Consider the following 18,528-nt stretch of genomic DNA (forward strand, 5'->3'; position numbering starts at 1 on the left):
AAGGAGCTCACAATCTAATGAATCAGAATATCTGGCTCTGACACTTTCTGTGTAACCTTGGGCAAAGCCCTTCACCTCCATGGACCTCTTAGTGTCTCACCTATAAAATGACAGGGTTGGACAAGAAGACTTTAAAGGTGTCTCCTTGTTCTAGATCTAGAAACCTACTATCCTGGTTATTCTCCCTGCCTCTTCATTCATGGTAGTGATTGTAGAGCCATCTGCTTCTGGAACATCGACTCCAGTCTAACTTAAAGAAGTAGGAAAGGAGATCACTGTCTTCAAATATCTGCAAGGTTGTCATGTGGAAGGGAGATTGTATAAGATAGATAGATAGATGGATAAATAGATGACGTATGTGTGGATAGATGGATGGATAGATAAATAGATGATACATGTGTGGATGGATAGATAGATAGAAGGATGGATGGATGGATGGGTGAATGGCTGGATGGATGGACAGATAGGATAAGATAAGATAGAGAGATAGATAGGTAGGTAGGTAGGTAGATAAAATAGAGAGATAGATAGCAATTATATAGATATATTCCAATGGACCTCAGAGGGCAGAATGAGGACCAGAGGGTGAAAGCTGCAGTGAGGTAGATTTTAGTTCAATATCAGGGCAAATTTTATAATCATTAAAACTACAAAGATAAAAAGGGCTGTGTTGATAGGTAGTGAGTTCCCCATCATTGAAGCAGAGGCTGGATGATTATTTGCTGGGGATTTTGTAGAGAAGATTTAAGGGGAAAATACTAGATGGCAACTGCTGTTTCATTCTACTGTAAGAGGATATTATTCTAATCCATTCATCTTCAGTTTTCTCAGGAAGATATCCTAGGGCTCATCAAGGACACCCAAGTACACCTACCTCATAGGACTGTGATGAGGAAAATGCTCTGCAAATCTTAAACTGCTATAAAAGTTTTAGTTATTTTTATTCATTCATCTATTCATTCAATATTCAGATATCGTTTAGACAACTAGATCTGTAGCGCAGTGAATAGAGCATTGGACTTGCAGTCAAGAAATGAGTTCAAATCCTGCTTCAAACACTTACTAGATGTATGATTCTGGGTGAGTTACTTAACCATTCGGTGCCTCAGTTTCCTTCTCTGTAAAATGAGGCTATTTGAGGCTACTCTGAGGTCCCTTCCAGCTTTAAATCTATGTTCCTATGATGACAAACACTTGTTAAATACCTTTTGTGTGTAATGGTTTGGGCTAGATATTGGAGAACATACAAAAATAAATGACCAATAGTCCATGCCCTCATGGACTATTACTTAGTTCAGGGAACAAAAGTCATATACATTATGTACATAACATAACTTAGAATATAAATACTATGAGATAAGATGAAAGAGCCTAAAAAGGAGGAAGGTGTGCAAAGGAGAGGTAAAGGGCCCATTTAGAAATAGACAAGGTGTGAATGATGTTGAAAGAGAAGAAAAAGTTGGGAGGAAAGAAGGCAGTACTTTGTCCCAGGTTAGTTATGAGGAACAACTATCTTCTTCTCTCCTCTTCCTTGTAGGGATGTGCATTACAGGACTGGAAAGTAGAGGTTGGTGAAGAAAACATTTGGAAGAAGGAAAGAAAAATTTATAAAGGGATAGAATGCCTTTTGTCATTCTTTGGGTTTGTGGTTGCCTACGATACAATGGTGTATTTGACTTCGAAGAGACAGAGGCGCCACAGTAGGGCTCAGGAAGGAAGAAGGAAGGAGCAGGCTACTTCATAGTGGTTTCTCTGGGACTATTCTAGACTCAGGGCACTAAGACAAGGAGGACACAAGACCAACCTAATTTATTAGGGTAGGGAAGGAGAAAGGGACTCAGGACAGATACTACCTAGAAATAAAGACCATACGATTGGTGAGCACTCCCCGTGTGCTCTGTCTCTTAGGAGTCAGGGAGTGGCAAATTTGGTAGAGTAGAGCAGTGGTTCTTCAAGGTTTTGGTCTGAGGACCCTTTACACTCTTAAAAATTATTGAGGATCCCAAAAAACTTTTGTTTATGTGGGTCATATCTGTCAATATTTACCATATTAGAAATTCAAACTGACAATTGAAAAAATACATTTATTTATTTATTTGAAAACAATAACAAACCCATTACATATTAATATAACATATATAATGAAAAATAACTATTTTTCAAAACAAAAAAAATAGTGAGAAGAGTCCTTGTTTTGCATATTTTTGCAAATCTCTTTCATGTCTGGCTTAAAACACTGCTAGGTTCTTATAACTGTTTCTGCATTCAAACTGCTGTGATTTAGTTGGTGTATATGAAGCAAATACAGTCTCACACAGAAATATAATTGGAAAATGGAGGTATATTTTAATAGACAAATAATGTCTTAGTATTATTAGGAAAAGTTTTGACATTTGAACCCCCTGAAAGGGTCTCCAGAACTCCTAGGGTCCTTGGACTACACTTTAAGAACTGCTAGAAGGTAGAGGATAGTTAGGGGCCCAACAGATAAGATGAACTCTCAAAGAAAGGTGATACAATTCTAGGAAGTATAGTTATCCCTTCCACATCACAGGGGTCAGGGCACAATACCCCTTGATCTGGAAAATCCATGTAAAAATTTTTGGGCCTCCCTTCATACCAGAGAAGAAGCCTGGATTTTTTATTTTTCTTTAAGGGAGTGTTTACAGTACCTTATTGTAAAATTTGAGTTAGGTATTTGGTCATAGGTTCTGGGTCATCTGCTGGCCTTCTTGTGTTACTGTCAGTTGCTGCAAAACTCCCCCCCAAATTCTGCTTTAATTTCTTATGCCGACCCTTGATATATCAAAACTACAATGGGGAAAGTTGTGATGTGGAAGGGATAACTGCACATCCAACATCACAAAGAATGTGCCTGTCTGCTGACTCCCACTTCACTTTCTTTCCTCCCTAATCAAAAAGCTTGTTTCTTCTGACCTCTTGTCCTAAAAGAGAACTTATCTCTCCTCCCTAAGGATTATGGGACCTCATGACAGGTGGAGAAGATAGGAACATATAAGAGAAGTAGGAACCATTCTCATGTGGAAGATATATTATTTCTAGTTCTTAGGATTTCTATGAAATTTCTTAAAATTTTGTTTTCATTGAAGACTATAAATTTTGTCTCAGTTTCCCTCACATAATATTCAACCACATGGAGGAGGGGGTGGGGCAGGATTAACTGGAAAGGACAAAGCAGACAATTTAAAGCCATTCTTAACAAAAACGGCAATAATAAATAAATAATCATTTATTAAGAGGGAAAGCATTTTAGGTGTGGGGAAATGCACTGAGATAGGAGATGGGGTATGATGTATGAAAAAACAGCAAGTAAGCTGGTGTCACTGGACTGTAGAGTGTTGAGAGACTGGGGTATAAGAAGACTGGTAAGATAAAAAGGGACCAAATGTCAATAGAGGGATTTATGATTTTATCCTGAAGGTAACAGAGAGGCTCTGGTTTCCTGAGTGAGGGTGGTGGGATGACATGGAAAGTCAAACTTACACTTTAGGAAAATCACTTTGAGAGCTGATTGGAAAATGGATTGTAGAGGTCAAAGACTTGAGGCAGGAAGACCATTTAGAAGGCTATTATAATAGTCCAACTGAGAGGTGATGAGTTGAAGGAAAAACAAAATGGTTTTCTGCGCTTCAAGACATCCATTAATTATATTATTCATGTCAACTTGTCCATGCCACTCATATATGGGACTCACCAGGCTTCAGCCCTAGCTTAGATTATTCAAACTCTTTCCTTCCCTCTTTCTAACTAATGCTTCTACCCCATCCTCTACAAGAAAAGATGAGTTAGAAATATTCCAAGTACTTCTTTTCACTCAGAATTAGGAAATTGAGTTTGCATATTCACTGACCCACATTTTCTATAGCAGACAAGATAGCAATGTTTATAAATCATCTTTTTAAAAAAATGCATCAATCAACTATACTGTTTGATTTTGTAATTGCAATTTTGATAAATGTAATGGAGCCACGAGGATCATAATACATATCATCTTCATTTTGGCACATTTTATCAAAAAATTTGGTCATAAATTACATTGAGCTATAGGAGGATTTCATGGTTACACACATGGTTAACTGGCTAACCAAGCTTCTCTAAGTCTATTTGGGGTTAGCTCACTCCATCTCCAATTGGTAATGCTTTAACTGTGTCAACTTGAGGTGGTTTTCTTTATATCATCCTCTAGTATAGTAGCCAGAAGGCTGATCTTAATGTCAGAGAGAGCCAGGTGGGAGTCCTGCCTCTGACACACACTAGCCCTGAGACTAGGGGCATATCACTTATATCCCACAGTGCTCTGGGTTATTCTTTAAAACCAAGTTACAGATGACTTGTCAATTTATATTAGCAGAAGTAATTTCTAATCAATCAACAAGTAACACTAAGTGTTAGAGCAATAAAACCAGTGAGAGGTAGTAAGGCAACAGTAGAAAGAGCAATGGTTCTGCAGACAGAGGACCTGGGTTCAAATTTTACTTTTGTCACTACCTGTGTGACCTTGAGGAAGTCACTTAACTTTTGCAGGCCTTAGTTTCCTCATCTGTAAAATAAGGAGGAATAGATGACTTCTAAGGTCAATTTGCGATCCTACAAAAGGACAGATCCCGATAAAAACAAAAACAAAAAAACAAGCAACCATCATCCTAGCCTAACTAGACTATACTAAACTAGGCCATACTAGACTAACCATAGTCTAATGGTTCGGTAAATAAATATCCCTTTAACATTCTTTTAGACTTCATATTTAGCCTAATAGAATTTCCAGGAAAGCAAAGATTATTCTCCTGTCTTTGTGTCTTCAATACTTACTACAGAGCTTTTCACATTACCAGTGCTTAACAAATGTTTGTTGAATTGATTTGAACTGAGTGACCACGAGACCAAAAAAAAGTGCCTTTCCCTCAAGTTTTTAAGGAAGTTCACAGCGGTACTTTCGAAGCAATAGTTGGAAGTTGCAGAGGGGCAAAGTTAGGCTCAAGAGAAGTAAAAGCTTCTTAATAATCAGAGCTATTCAAAATAGGAATGGGCTGCACCAGAATATGGCGGCTTCTCCCTCATTAAAGGTCTTGAAATGAAGGCTGAGTGACTACTTGTTGGGGATGGTGGTGCTGGTGGTGGTGGATTTTACAGGAATGGGACAGGGTAGGTAGCTTCTGAAGTTTCTTTCAGCTCTGAGCTTTGATGATCCTGGTTAAAGCTGCTCAGATGCTATGGTGGAGCTGGAGCAATGTATGTGTGCTCCCTCCATTGGAGCAGACTTTTAGACTTCATATTTAGCCTGCCCACCTATCAGGTACAATCAGTTTGATGACTCATTGGCATATTGGCAGATTTCCTTCCAAAAAGATTGCACTCCACCAATGCAGTGCCATGTCTGTTTTTCTCCATACCTACCAGTATTGAATTTTATCACGTAGGGTTATCTATCTCTGACTATTTGACTGGTGTAACATGGTAGCTCAAAGTGGTTTTCATGGCTGGGCACAACATAATAAATTCCAACCCTCTGAAAGATTCCAAATCAAAGAAATGTGACAAACATTTACTTAGCACAATATCTGGCACATACTAGGTGCTTAATAAAAGTTTAATGATTGATCGATACTGTCTGTATGCTAATATAATATGTGATTTCAAAATAGATTTCACATCCAGCACAGATTCTTTGAAGGGGAATTATGTTTGATAAGTCTCTTTTATAAGGTTGCAGTTTCCAAGGCCCACTTATACATTTCTCACTCAGCCTCTTTGATGTTGTGGTTTTGTGGGGCAACATTGATTTTCCTCAGACCTTGTGGCTTAGAGCCTCAACCTTGAAAAAAAGTCCAAGAACCAACGTGGAATTTGGATGGTATGTTTAAAATAGAACTTAAAATAGCAAAACAGAGACAAGATTTAACAGATACTGTAAAGATTTTTTTCAATAACTTTCAAAGGTACCTTGCTTCCTTTCTTCCATCTTTTGAGTTTTACTCCTAGACATTTCCATCTTATTTCTTTTATGACGCAAAACAGCAAATTTTTGTCTTCTCACCTACTAAAACTTCACGTGTTGCGCACAGGTTCCAACTTTAATTGAATTTAAAGTGTCCATAACTTCTTTTACGGCTTTGGGATGTAACTTCATTCTGAGCCTCCCCTCTCTCACCTAGTATGGAAAGAAGATGCTTGGGAGACTTCATAACAACCTGGAAAAACCTACACAACATAATGCTGAGTGAGCGGAGCAGAGCCAGGAGAACGTTGTGCACAGCCACAGATATATGGATTCCGTGAGGACCAACCCTGACATACTGCGCTTTTCTCAGCAACCTAAGGGGCAAGGACAACTCCAGGGGACTCACGATGGAGAATGCTATCTTCATCCAGAGAAAGAACTGCGAAGTTTGAATATAGATCTAGGCGCACTACATGCTCGCCTTTTTTTGCTTCTTTTTTGTTTTTGTTTTTGGGTTGTGTTTTTTTTTTTATTCTGTTTCTTCTTTCTCATGATTCATTCCATTGGTCAAAATTCTTCTCCACGACTTGACTAGTGCATAAATTAATTCAATGCGAAGTTATACATGACAGTTATATGAGATTCCATGCCGTCTTGGGGAGGGAGGGGGTAGGGAGGGGAGAAAAACTGGAACTCAAAACTATGTAGAACCGTGTGTGGTAAACTAAAAATAAATAAAGAAATTAAAAAAAAAAGATGCTTGGAGGTCTGATGCAGAGCTAAAGGGACAGAGCAGTAAGGAGGGAAGAATGTTAGGTCTGGAGCCAAAGGATGTGCGTTCAAATCTCAGCTCTACTAATTTCTTGCTAGCTGTGATGCTGATATTGGACAAGTCACTTATCCTCAATTAAGACCTCAGTTTCTTCATCTGTAAAATTGAAGGGCTAGATGAATTCTGAGATTCCTTCCAGATCTAAGCCTTTATGATCCTTTCTAATTCTGAGCTTCTTGGCCTCAAGTCCTTTCTTTCATGAGGCAGAAACAGGAAGAGAAGTAATAGCTTTTAAAGGCATCTCTTACTATTTTAGGTGGCCCGGTGATAAAGCACTGGGCTTGAAATCAGGAAGACTCATCTTCCTCATGAGTTCAAATCCTGCCTCAGCTACTTAGTAGCTGTGTGACCATGGGCAAGTCACTTAACCCTGTTTGCCTCAATTCCTCATCTGTAAAATGAGCTGGAGAAGAAAATGGCAAACTACTCCAGTATCTTTGCCAAGAAAACCCCAAATGGGGTCAGGAAGAGTTGGACGTGACTGAAATGACTCAACAAGTAGCAGCTTTTGCCCAGTCACAACATCATCATCAATAAGCATTAATTAAGCACCTCTATATGCCAGGTACCATGCTAAGCACTCAGAATGCACAGAAAATAGATAACATTCCACTTCACTTTTTTTAGTCCTTTCCTCTTCCAATCAGTTACTACCTTACTCAGCTTAAAAGAAGCATAATTCAATCTTCACACAAGGCTTGTTTTCATTTATAAAGTTTTTTTTTGCTCTTAGAAAGCCTTGAGTTCACAAACTGTCTCAGTTAAAGTGGCTGTATCCCTCTATACAGTTTGATTCAACAAGCATTCGTTAAGTTCCTACTATGTGCAAGGCACTCTTCACCAGAAACTGGGTTAGAAAAGAAATTTAGGCTGGGTTTGAATTGATTAGATCATGTGTGGTTTTGGAGAAAATGAATAGTTAGAATTCATTGTATTATAAATTTCAGACTATAGATGTCACATATTGTAGGAGACAATTCCCCCACACTGATCTACTGGCCCAGCCCTTGACAAGATTGTAAGGTTGCCAAAGTTTGTCTTTGTTTCTTGTTTATCCACTTTGAATGATCCCTTCCCTTCCCTTCCCTTCCTCCTTCCTCCAGCATAACCCTATAGTATTCTTAAATAGTCGTGCTGTTTCATTCTTCTGTGCAGACATCAATTTAGCAAATTAAAAGAAATGAGCTATTTAACGTGTTTTTTTTAACTTGTCCCAGGAATATTTGAATTTCAAGAGAATCAATAGGTAAGTTCAATGCATAACACAAAGGAATGGCTCTCTACCAATAAGATTTCATTCAACAAACATTTATTTCATATACTTCCAATAGGAAAGTATTTCTGAACAGTTGGGGCCTTTATGGGGCACTTCAAATAATGCCACAAAAACCACCACTTATCTATTTGCTATTCCATAGTCATCTAACACCTGGCCTAGAGCTAGTAGTGGAAGATAAAAAAGTCTGAGACACAGACTACACTCTGAGTATTTATAATCCAGTTCCCCCCGAAAGATATATGACTTGAAAAAATCACTATGAAACACGGTAGTGCATGATAAATCCCAAATGAAAGGTGTGGACCAGTATTATCAAATAAAAATTTGGCCATTGAACTTATGTAAGAATCCTTGAGGGCCACATACTGACTTAGTTTTAAATGTAATGTCATCTGTGTTTTATTGTATTTTTATTTCTTACTTTACATTTTTCCAATCACATTTTAATCTGGTTCATCCACACCCCAGAGTGTCAGGAAAGCCAGTGAGCATTGTGCTTGACACTTCTGGTATGGACAAAACAAGGTTAGAGATGTTCGTGGGAAGGAGAGGCCCTTTTAGTGGGAAGGAAAGCTTCAATGATCTCAAGAGGAAAAAAGTAAGGTGAAAGTCCCTCAAGCAAGGTTGCTGTGAGGGAGGGAAGATATAAAAGTTGCCAGACTGACAAAGACCTGCAGGCAGTGAGCAGAAGGTCTATTCTGCAAATAGACCAGTTTGAGCAGAGCAAAGAGTTCATGGATACGTGTAGTAAGGCTGGAAACATCAGTTGAGGTCAGACTGTAAAGAGCCTTGAACACTAGACTAAGAAATTCGAATAGTATTCTGTGAGAAAGTGGCATTGATAGGGTTGGGTTTTTTGTTTGTTTGTTTGTTTTTTAGGTTTATTTTTTAGGGCAGTGAGATAATAATAATGATGTAAAATCAATTTGGCATTTTTCTGCAGGATAGATTAGAGATGACTGAGGTCTTCAGCTTGGATGCCTGGAATAATGGTGGTTTTATTAATAGAAATGGAGGCATTTATTAATAGAAATGGAGGCATTAGACTTTGCAGGTGTGGGGAACCTGTGGCCTCAAGGCCTCTAGGTCTTCAAGTGTGGCCCTTTGACTGAATCTAGACTTCACAGAACAAATCCCCTTAATAAAAGGATTTGTTCTGTAAAACTTGGATTCAGTTAAAAGACCTCACCTAAGGACCTAGAAGGCCACATGTGGCCTTGAGGCTGCAGGTTCTCCATCCCTACATTAGAAAGAGAGGAGGTTTGGGGATTAGGAGGGGGAATGAATTTGGCTTCAGACATAATGATTTGGGGATGATAGAGGGTTTACATCAGTATTTTCAGGTATAGATATAAAAGAAGAATGATAGAAAAATTTGGGTTGGCTTAAACACTTTTATCAGTATGGGACCTTTCACTAGTACAGATCATAGCTTCTCTACCTCAGTGGATAGTTTCATGAATGCTGTTGCCAGAAAATCTGTCTACTTATGAACAACTTCTCATGATGAACACCTTACACTCAGACAAGAGTCCATCACTAGAGCCACATTTGAAACTTTGCTGGCCTGAGGGGAATTCTCAGAGTTTGAATTTTACCAACATAGCCTTCAAAAACCCAGAGTCAGCTTGATATCTTATCAAATGCCAGGCTTTGAGGGAGCAGATGGAAGAAAATGTCTAACCAGCAGTCACAAGTGAGGGACTAGAGAAAATGGTAGTGTACATGTAAATATGGCAGACATCTGCATAGATGTGAGGTTATGGAAATGGATGTGATCTCCAAGGGAGAATGCCAAGGACAGTACCTTGTGACACACTAATATTTAGGAAGTGAGAAGGAACTAGGAAAGAGAGAAAAGACAGGGTGGTGAAGGGTTGTGGAAGTCAACAGAGGAAAGAATAGCTGGGAGGACAGAATGGTCAAGATTCAAGGACTACAGAGACACCAAGGAAGATGAAACTTGAAAAAAAGATCAATGAATAATCTGGCCAACAATTCCCTCTTCCCCCATTCCTGGTTGCTCATACCATTTGTTTTGGCATTTGATTCTTTTGTTCAATTCTTGGTTATTGATTGTATTTTGTCTGTCACTACTTGTTTCGTGTATAAAACTTATCTCCAAAAGAAGAGTGTGAACTTCTTGAGATTAGCACTCTATGCTGACTTAGCATTTCCACAATGCTGGGTAAATAATAAGTACTCAATGAATAACAGTGGAATTCACCTTGAATTTAATTGTCATTCCTTTAATTAAATGAATGAATTAACTTTAAAAAACATTTATTAAGTGCTGATTATATACCAGACACTCCAAAAAGTGCTGAGGATACAAGTATTAAAAAGAGCAACCATCTCTGCCCTTGAGGAGCTTATATTTTAATAAAGAAAGATAAAATATTTTGGTCGTGGTGACAAAGGAAGGGAGTTTGGACCTGAGGAGTCACAGAGAGGGTGATTTGATGTATAGAACAATCAGCTGACATGCCCTTTCCAGAAATGATAGTATTATTAATTTGATTACTACTTCCAGAACAAAAGGTGGAAAGGAGTAGTGGAGCAGAGGTTTTGCTGACCAAGAGGGTTTGTCCATGGTGGCAAGCAGATCACAAAATGGCCTGACCGGATTGCATAGGAAGGTCAAGCTTGTTCCGGTATCTAAAGCCAGCTAGTAGAGTGGGCTAGTTTGAACTCACTCAATCACCAATTAATTAGGCTAGTTCCTGGTGCAGGAACTCCAAAGATGAATGCATTAACCTCCTTAAAGAATGGGGGCATTGGGTGTAGTAGAAAGAGCTCTGACCTTGAAATCAAGAGACCCAGGTTTAAGATCCAGACTTTGACACTAATGAGTTGTTTGTGTCATCCCTTTAGCAGGCTATTTCTCTTCACTGTGCCTCAATTTTCTCATCTGTAAAATGAGGGGCGGTGAACTAGATCATCTGTAAGGCCCTTCCAGCTCCATGATTCTATTCTGAACTTGCTTCTGTTTTAAATTTTATTAAGTTTTAATCGGAGACCATCTTGGGAAATGTCTTGACCACAGAAAGTAGAATTTAATGTGAAGCAGCTGAATGGGAATGAAAATGAGAGGCACAGAACCAAAGAGAAAATGAATAAAATAAGAATTGAATTAAAAAAAACACAACTACTCAGACATTTGACTGTGTGGGCTCCATCTGGGTGTGTGTATGTTGGGGAGAGGCTGGGCAGCTCCTCTTTTCCCAGCCTCAGGAAACCACGAGAACTAACCAGGCAAAGGGACCATGGTCAAGATGCCAGCTATCTGAGCTTAAAGGAGAGAGCCAAACACCTCTTTATTTCTCTTTTATAGTCAGTAGTGAAGTTTCTTTTAGGCCTGAACAAAATTAAGGACATGCTACATTCAGGTACAACTGGTGCAAGTTTGATGTCCTGAAACCCGCTTTTGTTGTGAATCAGCAGAAGTGTGGTAGAACTAGTAACGATGGGGTTTAAAGTGGGGAGCCGTGGATTTGGAGAACGATGACTTCGGTTCAAATGTCAGCTCTATCACTTGCTATCTGAGCGATCCCGGAAAAGTCTGTGGGCCTCAGTTTCCTCAGTGTTCAAGAATAAGCAGTTTGGACTAGATGAACACCAATAACCCTTCCGATAGCAAATTACAGCAATTGTAGTAACTGATATTCACAATATTAATCGAGCATTCACCAAAAAATAAAATTGTGTTCAATCTACTCTTATTAAAGAGGCAAGGAAATACCTAATAAAATAATTTCATAAAAAATGTTTTGGTGCTTAAGTGAGTTTCAGTTACATGGAAAATTTGCTTAAGTGGAACATAAATAAGATAATAATATTATTGGTCAATTCAGAAATCTTCCAAACCATATCCCAGCTTTACCTTCTATAAGGCAATGACCTAGAGACAGGGATGGGAACTGGACCTGTGATAATGAGAGTTTCTGGGGAGGAACTTTCTCTAGCAATGTACCTTCTCTGAAATTCATAGCCTTAGAGAGCTGCCTAAAACACATAGAGCATCAATATTTGCCCTAGGTCACATAGCCAGTATATATCACAGGCCATACTTGAATCTAACTCTTTCTGGCTTCAAAGCTAGTCCTATACCCATTATGTCATATAGAATCAGGAATACTCATGAACTCAAATCTGACCTCAGACACTTACTAGCTGTGTGACCCTAGGTAAGTCACTTAACCCTGTTTGCCTCAGTTCCTTATCTGTAAAATTAGCTGGAGAAGAAAATGGCAAACCACTCCAGTATCTTTGCCAAGAAAACAAACAAACAACAAGAAATCTCATCAAGCAAAAATTATATGGTTTATATTTGTATTCTAAATCATAAGTGGGTTATGTGTATAGGATTAGAGGCATAAAAATGCCATATAATAATAAAAGTAACATCAGATCATATTTGTATGGTAATTTATCATTTACAAAGTGCTTTCTCACAACAATACTATGAAGTAGGTTGTGGAAATATTGTCATCCCCATTCTACAGGTGAGCCAGCTAAGTTAGTTGGCTTGTCAGAGGTCATACAGCTAGACAGAAGTTCCACCTTATGAAGAAGGGGTGATGGTGAGCATTAAGGACTGACGATGAAGCTTAAAGGCACAGAGAGAGGAGTAAGGAACTACCACAGAAAGCATTTACAGATGAGGAAAAAAGAGGTTATGGGATTTGTCTAAGGTCACACAAGTAGCAAGTGGCCATGCTGTGCTCTTTCTCTTAAGTCACAATGCCTCTCAGTATAGCAGGCCCTATACACAATCTAGAAATGTTATCGAATCTGGAGTGGCTTTTATAATTTTTTTATATTATTGCTTATTTACCTAGAGATTTCAACAAAATGCTAGTGATTATCTTGTCCTTCGGTCTTTCTTTTTAAAAAATTTATTTTATTTTTAATTTATGGAACAAAACAAGCATCTCCACGAAATAGTATAATTAAAAAGGTAATTGCACATGAAACTGCAAATCTACTATGTACAACTTTCTTTTCCTTTTAAATATACAACAAAGTTATCATGTAAACTTTTTTCCTTTTTTCTTCCCTTCCCTCCCTCTGCCCTAGAGATGGCCATCATTAGATACAAAATAGGTATGTCTGTGTGTGTGTGTGTGTGTGTGTGTATATATGTTACATATATATACACAAACATGATATATACATGTATGCATGTATATGTATATGTATATGTATGTATATATAATGTAAAATTACTCTATACATACTTCTATTTATAAGTTCTTTCTCTGGATGCAGATGGTGTCTTTCTTCATATGTCCTTTATAGTTAATTTGGGTATCATATGTCCTTTATAGTTAATTTGGGTTAATTTGGGTAACAGTTAAAATAACTTACTCATTCAAAGTTGTTCTTAAAACAATATTGTTACTGTATACAATATTCTCTTGGTTCTGCTCATTTCTCTCTTCATTATTTCATGCAAGTCTTTCCATGTTTTTCGAAGATCACTGAGCTCACCATTTCTTATAGCACAGTGGTATTCCATCACAATCATATATTACAACTTGTTCAGCCATTCCCCATTCTTTCCATCACATTAAAAATCCATAAGACAGTTATGTCAGTAAGCTATGCCCTACAAAGACTTCCTCCAAGAAACCTGCCTTTTTTCCCTTGTCATGCTTTTTACCTCCTGTCAACCTCCCCTAGATGCCACCGTATTTAAAGGGCTAGGCTATCTCACTCTCATTTCAAACACCCTCCATTCCCATTCCCATAATTAATAGAATGCTTTAAAAGAGATTAGGTTTCTAGGCACTGGTACGAAATTTTTTTCTGAGCCACTGAAATGCCAGAAATCTGCTTTGTCAAATTGAAGTAATCAATTGTTATCTTGCTGAAGCTGCTCATCAAAGGGGCAATGTTTTAGGAATCTTGGACCGAGAATTTTTACTCTGAATTCATCCCCATCTCTAGTATTAAAGGCTTGACCCTGCACTAACCCTCAGTTCACAGGTCACTGAGCATGTGTGGGCTTAGAATGTGCCTAGGTATACAGCTTTGTCTTTCTGTCAGTTCTTTTCACAAAACACAACACTTTTAACTGTGAATGAAAATCCTTATGGCTTGTGTTATCTGATGATTTTTTTTAATGCAGTTCTTGTTCTCACAGAAAACGAAAAAAGGGGGGAGGGGAAGAGAAGATGGGTACATCTAGTTCTTGGTCCAGCCAGCTAACTAAAAAGTTAACAAAAGAAACCAAGAAAATATACTTGTTGAAAAATGAGCTTAAGTTAACTAAAATACTGGCATCATCCCAATTATGATTAAAAAATCCAAGGTCTGAGAACATTAAGTTCGAACTTCCTTAAAATGTCAAAGGTACATATTTCTGCTGAACTTTGAACAGAAGCAAAATCACCCAGTCACTAGCAATGGCTCACATGACTTGAGAGTTCAGAAATTAAATCCATTTATTTATAAAAATGTATAAAGTATGGCCCCAAGCTAAATGCTCCTAATGTTATAGGGAAAACCACCCAGTTCTTAAATTTAAAATCTGTAAACTCCTCTAGGAGAAAAAAAGACAAAAAATTGAAAACATAACTTGCATCACATCCTATCTTACAAAGTACCACATAATTTAATTCTGACGTAACCCAGAGCAGTTGAGTCAAGTGATTCAATACAAGTGACAGCCACATAAAGAGCAGCACAAAAAAGACAAAAGAATTTGTTGGTGAGGCTGTTACTGGGAGTCCAGTATACACAAAGGCATAGGCTCAGACCCTAAAGAGTTGGCAAACATTCCACCGTGTCATTAGCATGTCAGTTGACTTAAAATAATTCAGTTTATTTCTTTTGAATAACTGAGAGTGTGGCTAGATGTTATACCTTATATGTAGAAACCTACCCATTTGCAGACAAGAGTGTCCATTTGTAAACAGCCAGTTGGGCAAAGAATGATTTAGGGTTAATCCAAAATAAATAAAATGGTAGACACTTGGGGGAAAATGGCTTTTTAACAACACTACCATAAGCAAAAGGGAGCTATGAAACACGTAGACCCTTAGAATTTAGCTTTAATCACATGGAAAAGCAGAGAATAGTTAAAAGGGGATCAAGAAATAGAGCCTGCCCTGCCACACATCACTAGGCATTTCTCTCCAAGTTTACACTGAACTTTTAATGACTATTCCTTTGGCGTGGTCATTCAGTAAGTCCTGAACCCACAAAAGATTCCATCATGTAACCGGGGTGTGATAATAAATGTTTAACAACCAGCTCTCCCTTCTTTCTCCTCGATGTACACAGGACACATTTTAAATTTTAATATGCATTATTAACATTTTTTCTATTACTTTCTTAAATCAAGACAAAAATCAAAACAATAAATGAAGACCATATTTGTCATTTGCCAGTTTCTGAAATGTAAATATTGACACTGAAAATTTTGTGAGCTGATATGAGCTGGCTCCAGCACACCTGTGCATCTCACCCATAATTCTCCAGTACATGCATCAGGCTAGCATGAAAGAATCTGTCAAACGATTTTTTTTTGCCAAAATCTAGTTCTAGGAAGACTGCATTATTCTGCTGATATACCAATTAAGTAACCCTGTCAAAAAAAGGAAGTGGGGTTAGTCTGCTACGAACCATTTTTTTATGAAGTCATACTGGTTTGTGAGCATTACCATTTCTCTTTCTAAATGCTTACAAACCATCCCTTCAATAGTATATTCAAAAATGTTTCCAGAAATAGAAGGCAAGCCTGGTAAGCCCTACAGTGCCTTTCATCTGAAATCACCTCTCCCCCATTAGAATGGGAGCTTCTTGAGGGCAAGGATCACAATTTTGCCTTTATTTTTATCCCCAGTGATTAGCACAGTCCTTAGCACATAGTAGGCTCTTAATAACTGGTTGTTGTTGCTGTTAAGGATGATGCTAATGATACTTACTTCCCTTTTTTGAAATTAAAGGCATTATTTGTCCATTTCAAGTTCATAGCATCTCCTCTTCTCCAAGGTCTTTCAAAGAACACTTAAAATAGTCCAGCAATGACATCAACAACTTCTGTCAGCACCCAAGATATTGCTTCTAAGGGACCTGGTACAACAAAGTGTGCTCTCATTGTTTCCTCCTTTATCTTGGGAATTTAACTCCCAATGCACCATTTTCGTTCTATTGTTTTAAGACAGTAGATCATGCTCTTTGAGGGGGAAAAGTAGCAAAATCAGCATTGAGCAGTTTTGCATTTTCTCCAATTATCATCCACCTCACCCAGACCAGTAGTCCTATTCCTTCTTTTGCCTTCTCTTTTCCTTGATATAGCCATATGAAAAAGGCTTCCTTTTTGTTCCCATCATGCGTTGCTGGCTTCTGCTCATTCTGTGCTTTAATATTTTTGATACAGTCCTTTCAATATCCTCCCACTGCTTTGAGTTCATTCCCTTGCTTACATCTTCTATCGATGTTTTTTGGAAATCTAATGATCACAGACATGTAGATTTAGAGTTAGAAGGGATCTTACATATGAGGAAAATAAGGTCCGAAGAAACTAAGTGACTTGTCTAAGGTCACACAGATATTATCCAGGCCTTCTAACTTCAAATCCAGCAGTCCTACAGCTGCAACATGCTGCCTTCTTATTTATTCTCTCTTCACTCATATCTATCTTTTTTATCTCTTTTTCTAGATTAGTAAATTTTTTCTCATTTGTGCTTTTAGAATTTAATTCCTGAAAGCTTCCTGAAACATACATTTTCAAACATATTGAATATATTTGCCGTGAAGGAAATCAAGAGACAACTCCTCCCTCTTCCCTGCCCCCAGCCTCCACAAATCTTCTGAACTAAAATACTTCCCATGGATCTGAGCTTGTGCTCTGACTCTTTCTTTTAATTTTTTTTTTGGATATTTTCATTTAAAGTTTTGAGTTCCAAATTTTATCCCTTCCCATCCTCTTTCCTGAGATAGTAAGCAATCAGATATAGGTTATACACGTGCAATTATGTAAAATATTTCCATATTAGTCATTTTGTACAAGAAGACTCAAATAAAAAATGAAAGAGAGTGAAAAATAGCATGCTTCAAACTGTAGTCAATCAATATCAGTTCTATCTCTGGAGGCAAATAATATGCTTCACCATTAGTCCTTTGGTATTATTCTCTCGGATCATTGTATGGCTAACAGTTAAGTCATTCACAATTCTTCATTGTACAATATTGCTGTTACTGTGTACAATATTCTCCTGGTTCTGCTCACTGTACTATGCATCAATTCATGTAAGTCTTTCCAGGTTTTTCTGAAACCATTCTGCTTGTCATTTCTTACAGCACAATAACATCCCATTACAATCCTTCACCACAGCTTATTTAGCCATTCCCCAATTGATGGGTACCCCTTTGATTTTCAATTCTTAGCTACTACAAAAAGAGCTGCTATAAATATTTTTGTACAAATAGGTCCTTTCCCCGCTTTTTTGGATGTCTCTGAGATATAGACCTAGCAGTGGTATTGCCGGATCAAAGAGTATTCACAATTTTACAGCCCTTTGGGTATAGTTCCAAATTCTTCTCCAGAATGGTTGGATCAATTTGCAACTCCACCAACAATGCAGGAGTGTCTGACTCTTTCTAGTGGGCCACGTGATTTGGGCCTCTGCTAAATAATAAACATAACTAATGACTCCTGTTTAGTCTTCTATGTCATCATGAATAGAGATTGTGTTGAAGATAACTGATGACTGAACCAGGAACAGCTACCCTGTCAATAGGCTATTAGAAGCATACAAAAACTCTACCCCTCTCTCTTTTGGAGCCCCTCTTCTTTGGAAACTAGCTCTCTTATGGATTTCTGGTGGGGAGTAGATGTCTCTCCCCTCCCCCTCCCAGCAGCTACAGAGGTTAAGAGTACATGGCAGTGAGAATATGTACTTGCATATATGATCCTAAGACTAGACCTCAAGTCTCTGCCTACTTCTTCTGTTTTGTGTTGCTTTCCCTGGGTTTAGGTCACAGATTCTGGATGTTTCTATCCCTGTCAATCGATTATTTCATGAGTCTGAGAGGTTGAGAATTTCTGAGTCAGAAGCTGGTGGTCCAATAGGAGGTGATTTCCACAGAATCTCCTTAAAGAATAAGATGATTACTGCCAGGAAGATGTTGGATTTGAAAGAAGGAAAGCCCAAGCTCTGCTCTTTCTGTTTAGGCAGGGGATCTGAGCTTGTGAGGAACTTGCCATGTATGGATTTGAGGTAAATGTGAAGTATCTGTTCAGCAGTCTTACAAAGTTGTCTTTACCTCCTGAGTGAGTAAAAGATGGCCAAGAGTCCATTTTTCTTATCTTTGAAGTTATAGTCCAGAAATCCAAATCCCATTCTCAGACACCATCTTCTTAAGCAGTTATTCATTTACCAGATCTGCCCATCTCTTCTGAATCCTCACTCATCTCTCTTTTTAAAAACCCAAGTCACAGCAGAG

This window comes from Trichosurus vulpecula, chromosome 1 (assembly GCF_011100635.1).
Source record: "Trichosurus vulpecula isolate mTriVul1 chromosome 1, mTriVul1.pri, whole genome shotgun sequence".
NCBI lineage: Eukaryota > Metazoa > Chordata > Mammalia > Diprotodontia > Phalangeridae > Trichosurus > Trichosurus vulpecula.